Source organism: Hydra vulgaris, chromosome 14 (assembly GCF_038396675.1).
Source record: "Hydra vulgaris chromosome 14, alternate assembly HydraT2T_AEP".
NCBI lineage: Eukaryota > Metazoa > Cnidaria > Hydrozoa > Anthoathecata > Hydridae > Hydra > Hydra vulgaris.
Genome location: NC_088933.1, coordinates 29,923,797 through 29,931,893, shown reverse-complemented (window position 1 = coordinate 29,931,893; position 8,097 = coordinate 29,923,797). Strand labels below are relative to the sequence as shown.

Genomic DNA, 8,097 nt, shown 5'->3' with positions numbered 1-8,097 from the left:
TATATATATATATATACACTTATATATTATATATATATATATATATATATATATATATATATATATATATATATATATAAATATATATATGTATATATATATATTATTAAAACAAAAAAATATAAAAATGTGTATGTATATATATATATATATATATATATATATATATATATATATATATATATATGTTTTAGTTATACATATAAATTAGTAATAATATATATATATATATATATATATATATATATATATATATATATATATATATATATATATATATATATATATATTAATAATTTAAATGTATATCTGTGTGTAGTGATTCATAGATATATTATAGTATATTCAAAAATGAGCGATTCTTCAAGTGATCATTTTGTTATAAAGACAAAAAGTAGATCTGGACAAAACACAAGGTATTACTTATATTAGATCATATGTATAAAATAGTTAACTATAAAATGATATAATTTTTTAAATTATCATATTTTAAATATTTTGATGACTAATGTAAATATAAGTACTTATACTAAAAAACTAATATAGATGTAAAATATGGCAATAATTACACTATTTGAGTTTAAAGAAAATGTGTTTTCTTTAAACTTTTATGAGGACTTTTAGATACATCAAAGGATGTGCATTCATTTCACATTTATGTTCTGATTTATATAGGTTTTTATATAATTAACTTCAGAAAAGAAGTTCTACATCTATACAATGATTGTGTCAGTGATACTTTATTTCATAGTTAAGAAATACTGTGTTCTGAAAACAGTTACTCTAATTACATATCGCCAGTTGAAAAAACCTTGAATGATAATATTGAATTCGAAAGTTTTAATCACAAGGATTTTCAAGATTCAGTTGGTTGTGAATCATCTGAAGACTTATCTGATGCCAAAAAACAAAATAAATATGATGATATTTTATGTTCAAAAATTCAAAAATGGTTTTTGCGAAACAATTGTTCTCAAAAGTGTACTAATGAAACATTAGAAATATTTCTTGAATATCAACATCATGTTCCAAAGGATTGTAGACCATCACTTCAAATTAAGAGAGATATTCCCACTCTTCAATTTAATAGGGGAGGGGAATATATTCATATCGGAATAAGGGACCAGATAACTAAGCAAATTTGTATGCATTCTATCTCTGAAGATGTCGTTTTATTGACTTTTAATATAGATGGCATGCCTTTGTTTAAGTCTAGCTCTTATCAAATATGGCTTATTCCTGCTTGAATCCATGGTTATACTCCTTTGATAATTAGAATATTTTGGTAGTACATGTAAACCAAATCCACATATGTTTTTAAAAAATTTGGTTGATGAGTTTAAGATATTATGCATCACCCCATTGACTTACTTGGGCAAAAATTATCACATTAAAATTTTATGCTTTTGTCTTTGATGCACCCGCACGTGTGATGTTTAAAGGTATTGTAAATCATACTGGCTACCATTAATGTGAAAGATGTACAAAAGTAGGGAAAAGTGTTTTAAATAGAGTTGTTTATGGTTATGTGGATGATGGTTTAACAATTTTGCGCTCAAATGTTGATTTTTACAATAATAAATACTTTCAAAAAGATGTAACGATAAAAGTGTTTTAAGAGAAATATCAGTAATAAATTTTATTAGTATGTTTCCATTAGATTACATGCATCTAGTTTGTTTAGGTGTTACGCGTAGAATACTATATTTTTTGATAGGTAATATTAATGGAACTTAACATGTGCTGTCTTGTACTATGATTAATCAGATTTCAGATAAATTACTTCAATTGAATGGAAAACTGCCCAGTAATTTTTCTTTCCACTTTGTACCATCAAAATAAGCATCAAAATCCTTGTCCTTTATACCAACAGCTTGTTTCTCTACATGAATTGAAACAAAGCCAAATTCAATTTTTCCATTGTACAAATGCCCTCCTCCATAGCGATTAATGACATCCATACCAATAATAGCATCAATACCGTTGACAACACTTTTCAGAATCATTACGGATGTTTTGAGTTTTTTTCCTTCAAAAATCAATGTTACTGTAGCTTCGCCCTCCGTTTTCACAAATTCTTCATTAACAGCCAACACCATTAGTTCATTTCTTCTGATACGAACACCGGTTTTCTGAGCCATGTTGTTTGAAATAATAGTTCGAGTACATCTGCTGTCAACCAGTGCTTTTCCTGCAAAGGTGTTCACCTGCACAGTGCATATTGGAAGCGCCATTAGTTGTTTAGGGAAACAGCTGGCACTGGCGATTCCCCCATTTGAGTTTTCCTTATGCAACGAACAAAATCTTGTAATGTGTCCAGATTTTCCACATCTAAAGCATTTTATTCCATTGCTAACAATTTGTTTCTTCAAAAAACAGATTCGGCAGCATGTCCAGGCTTGCCACACTTGCAGCAGTTAAAATTAGTAGCGGATAATAATTCTTCGCTTTCAATGTTGGCCAAACTCATAAGTTGATGTAAACTGGCCAAATACACATAAACAGATTCACCGTCATTCCATTTCCGATCTCTGAACTGCTCGCAAGCTTGAAAACCATCGACTGCAAATGCATCTAGTAGAGCTATGTCTGCAGCGGCGGTTTTTTGGCTCTCCCTAAGTTGCTCATATAATGCGAACGCACTGCCTTTAAGAAATAACGGAATGATCAATGAAAGATTGTCCATATTTTGCAACTCTCCCACCAGTTTGATCTTTTTCAGCCACACTACAACACCTCCAGATCCATCAAATTTTCCAATCATTTTCGCCATAAATGCCATACTGCCGAAATAGCTTGTTAATGCGACAACTTTGTTTTACTTTTATCTTTGACTCCTTTTATTAAATTCTATTTGCAACTTTTATTCAGAAACAAAAATTCTCGAGGGCGTAATTATATGCAAAAATAGCTTATGACTTGACTAAGAATTAGAATTTTGTGTGATAATGATAAAGATTACAAAACCTAAATTTAGACAACGCTCGCAAACTTTTAAAATACTTTGTTGTTAATTCAAGTGAACATTTTGGTGAACTTTTTTGTATTTACAATGTACATAATCTCTTGCACTAATGCGTCGATGTCCAGTTTTATAACACACCTCTTGATGATGTATCAGCTTTTGAGTTTGAGAATTACTTGCAGCAACTAAAAAGATAGGTGCGTTTAAAACTATTGTGCAAATATGTAAAAGATTCAATAAAATGAACAATTTTATGAAGTTGTCTTCAACCATTTCTAATGAAGTAAAGGCTAATGTGAAAGATGGTTGTTTTTTAACCTATCATGGTGTAGTTTTAGTAAAAGAATATTTAGGAGGAGGAAAGTATAGTTGCTTCTATTACAGAAAAAAGGATTTGGATACGTACTTTGACATTTTTCTAAATTCAAAATCCATTGATATTTACTTTTTAAGAAATAGTTTAAAGAGTATTCTTTGTACCAAAGATATAAAAACTTTAGTGATCAAGTGGGCATGTTTACCTGTTTATAAAGGATTTGTTATTTTACGATTGCTCTATAATAAATGTTAAATAGTACAGTATTAAAAGCTTTCAAAAATTTATCTTCATTTTAATAGTTTAATTTTTTTTGGCTTAACAAAAAAATTTTTTGTCCATTAATTTTTATTTCACTTTAATTAATTTCATAAATTTTAAATCTTCTTAAAGAAGCTTTATTAATAATATTGTCTAACGGCAAGTTAAGTAAATATTAAATGTTACTTAAATGTTCATGTGAGTATAGCTGATATGTTGTCAAATGCATTATGTAAATTTTTCTTTTAGTCCTGTTAAAAGATTAAGTCTTTTCAGTAGTCATTATCTCTGAAGACAATATTTTGTAAAAAGTGACAGTTCCATTACACTGGGTAAATAACAAAGAGAATATTGTTTATTAGCCACCTAAGTCAAAAAAACAGTTTAATTATTATATTAGCAACTGGGTGGATCCAGATATTAATTGGTTAAAGTTTTAATTGAAAAAGGTTCATCTTGACATGGCTACAAAAGATATTTAGAATATTTGCATAAGTATAGATACCGAGACTTCTTGTCATGAAATTGAAAAACTGGTAATTTTCTGTTAATTTCATTTATTTTTTTTTCAAATGTGTTTTGTTGTTAATTTTTATTACTAATTGTTATCGTTTATTATAACCATTCATTATAACTATAAATTGATTTTTAAGTTAAGAAAAGATCAGTGTTTTATCAAATTTTGTGGTAAAAGTGGTATAAAAAATTAAAATGGAGCTTAAATTGAACTGGAAATTAAATAGGATTTTAATAATGTGATTGTTATAATCATTCTGTGTTTGATGTTTGTATTATTCATCATTTATTGAAAATCTTTGAGTATTTTGAACTGTTTATATATTAAAAACAATCATATTTTCATTCTGATAATTTTATTTTCACTTTTTATAATATAATACGTGTATTGTGAATAAAGTTCATAAATTATAAAAAATATTAAAAGTATATATATTAAATTATTTCAGAAAATGAAAGTTTTAAATCAGATTATCAAGAACCAAGTCCAGATATTCATATGGTTATAGAGCTGTCTTCAAAAACAAAGTATTATTCAAAAGGCCAACAAGATAGACAAGGTCTTCAAAAATCAGGTTTACTCAAGACACACTCTGAAATTGTGGAGAGATCTAAAGAAAACTCTGTAGTAAAAATTAACTTTTCCGAAGTTGAACTCGCAGGTAAAAATAAGTGTAAATTATCTAAAAGCTTTCAGGATCTAAATAAAAAACTAATCTTATTTTAATTTTTTTAAAGTATTTTTGTGATGATTTTATTTATACTAATAGTAATTAATATATTAAAAAGCAGTTTTATTATTTCAAAAATTGAGCGTTTTAATTCAACTAACCGAAAGCAAAAACTTTTGGAAACAAATCGCATTGGTGGCAAGTTTATGTATAGTAACCTACTTGAAACATTCAAGGCTCTTGATGAAAGATGTAAATATAAATATATATTTATATTTTTTTGTTGCTGAAGTCTTACATCCATAGTTCCACACTTATATGGGTTAAATTCTTATCGTTTTTTAAATAAAATGATATTAAGGCAAAGTTTGGTGCAAGTTTTTACAACTGGATGCCTTTCCAAATCTAAACCTATTATAGAACAGTAATGAGCATTTTTATAGTAACACAATTACCATGAAGATTACTATTCAACATTAAATTCATATATGTATGCCAGAAATGTCAGCTTTTCACATTGAGAAATCATCCACCCTCGAAGATTTTGAGGAAAAGGACGTGATTCTTAAAAAAAAAGATGATTTTTTTTTTTATTGGTAAATATTATTTACTTTTAGAACTTTTAGATTATTTAATTAATCAATTTTGAGACTAATTACATGTGAAATTGTTATAAAGTTATATGAACATATTTGTTCCCACAATCCATAAAGTCATATTACACTGCACTAATTCTAAAAAATAATAATTTATTAATAAAGAAATGTTTTTTATTAATAAATACTATTGTTTTTTATTAACTTCTTGTTAAACAATTCTTATTTTCAATTTTTTAAATCTGGGTTATTGAATTTTTTTAGGTCAGCCGGCTGAAACAGATTGGTGGCAACACGCCATCATCAATTATAAATAAGGCTTTAGACAAGACAATGTCAAAAAAGCTACAAGCTAAATTTAGTAAGGTGGAAAAAAATGGAAAACGACCGTTTAAGACTACTTACTTGTACAAGGCTCTACTTGGTAATTTTCAATTTTTAGAAAAGCATAAAAGATAATGTAATTATAAGATCATGTTTGGAATTGTAAGATTTTGTTTTGAGTATATTTAGTTACAGTCAATTTTATTTATTATTATTTATAAATATTTTAATACAATTGTCAGTTATTTATCTAATAATGTCATGCAATGCCACACCTTTACTGAAGTTCTTGAGTGATTAATTACCGTTTGGTTTTTAATATTATAATGCATACATCATAATTTTTACATTTAAAAGTTTTGTAATAACATCAAATAAACAATAACCTAAATATGAACTTTTTTTGGGTTTTCTTACTTTGTAGGTGCTCTGGTGACGGAAAGACTATCAAAAGAAATTGTCGATCGACTAATAGGAGACCATTTAAAGAGAGCTCCGAGGGCGGAAGATAAAAAATAAAAACGCTTTTTTTGTAATTGTAGTTGTTGCAAACTTCTTTAACATTTAGTATTTATTTTAAGTTATTGTTGTGTTGTTTTAAATTAAGTGCCTTTATAATGCTAGTATCATTATAATGATAAACTTATGCTTTTTTAAATTATATTTATAAATTTTTGTAATTAGAACCGATGTTTTAATTACGAAAGTAAATAAGCTTAAACCTTTAGGTAATTAAACTACGTTTGAAGTTAATGCTTTTACATTGAAGTTAATTAGGTTACGTTTGAAGTTAGTGTTAAACCATTACATTTGGCCGGAATAAGCTCCTAAAATAAACGTTTCCAATTAACGTTCAAAAACCGTTTTTTGAACGTTTATTAAAAACCGTCCCATCACCGTTTCCTTTAGATAGAAAAAGCTCTGAGAATAACGTTTCCAATATACGTCTAAAAAACGTTTTCTGAACCTTAGCGTGTTAACTGGGTTTTAACATAAACAGATTTTTTCAAGATTTTAACTTTGCCTTTATAATCCAAAAATTTTAAAACTATTGTCCTAGGTTTATTTTTATCCCTATATCCAGTCTGGTGCGCTCGTTTAATTTTCATATCCTTTAAACCTAAACACTCTTTGAATAATTTTTTAATCTTCATTTCACTTACATTCCAGTTTTCATTTTCTGTTTCCTTTATTTCATTTACACGTAAATTGTTCCCTCTGGACCTGTCTTCCATCTCTCTTAGCTTTTTCTTTATGTCCTTATATTGTTGTCTTTATTGATTCCGTTGCGAAAATTTTTCTCTTTCTCATAAGAAACAAGACTATTCTTTATTTTTCTATCGATAGGTTTCTACCGATAGGTTTAAAAGGAAACACCTTGTACTGCTAAGTACTGAAAATAACATATGTTATTTTCAGTATTTTGAATGTATTGAAAATAATGACTAATAATAAATATATAAGTAAAACACTGAAGAAGAAAAAAAGGACACCTAATTACGTGGTAGTGGTGTAATGGCAAAGCGTTTGCTTCATAATTGAGAAGTTGTAATCCCTACCACGTCCCTGGTAGTAATGTGGAGGTGAATAACAATAAAAAATAAATAAATAAAGATAATCTAATACAAAACATTAAAAAATTAATTTTTTTAACCCTTTTTCGTGATTTGAGACTCAAATTTGTGAGAGTCAGTGTCAGTTATAATATTGTAGGAATAGCATGTCAGTAAGGTTTTTATCGGTAAATTTAACTTTTAGAATTTAATTACTAAAAGCACTATTAAATGTGTATATTAAAAAAAAAATGCAAAAGAGATAGCGATACAAATTCTATAAATTTAATCCTTATCATTTAGTCCTTATTTTCTAATAAGTTACATAAAAAAATCTTTGAATAAAAAAATGTACAAATTTAATACTATACAATACAAATTACTATACTATACAAAAATAAACACATTATACAAATTATGAGGAAGCTTATTAGGTAACTTCTTGTCTAGAACTAGTTCCACAAGAAACTATAAATAACAATAATTTTTCATTCAAATAAATAAAAAGATATTATTAAAACCGCTAAACTAAATGCTATAAAAAATGAACTCCGTATTTTTATTGACATTTAATTTAACTATTAAAAAGTTTTAATAATGGGTATTTAAAAAGTTTAATAGTAGGTATTTAAAAAACCCATCATTGCAGTATTTATTTATAAATAAAATATTAAGTGAAATATTATATGTGAGAAATTTTTACTATATAAGTAATGTAAAATATATAAAGTATACAAAACATAACAAAAATTTCAACAACTTTTCAAAATCAAATATTGTATTGCTATTCAAAACATTACAATGTTAAAAAAATTGGTATATAATTTGACTGTTGAATAATGTAATAAATATTAGTATTACAGATTATATTGCCTAAAAACCAGGTTAAAAAGAA

The 8,097-nt window shown here is 26.5% G+C and overlaps 1 long non-coding RNA gene across 1 annotated transcript; it reads left to right on the top strand.

The window, feature by feature from the left end:
- Nucleotides 1-317: 317 nt before the first annotated feature.
- LOC136090427 (uncharacterized) lies at nucleotides 318-6,229 on the top strand. Its single transcript, XR_010643416.1, has 5 exons — nucleotides 318-416; nucleotides 3,792-4,078; nucleotides 4,508-4,720; nucleotides 5,590-5,749; nucleotides 6,074-6,229. It is a non-coding gene; the product is annotated as an uncharacterized LOC136090427 (long non-coding RNA).
- Nucleotides 6,230-8,097: the final 1,868 nt, after the last annotated feature.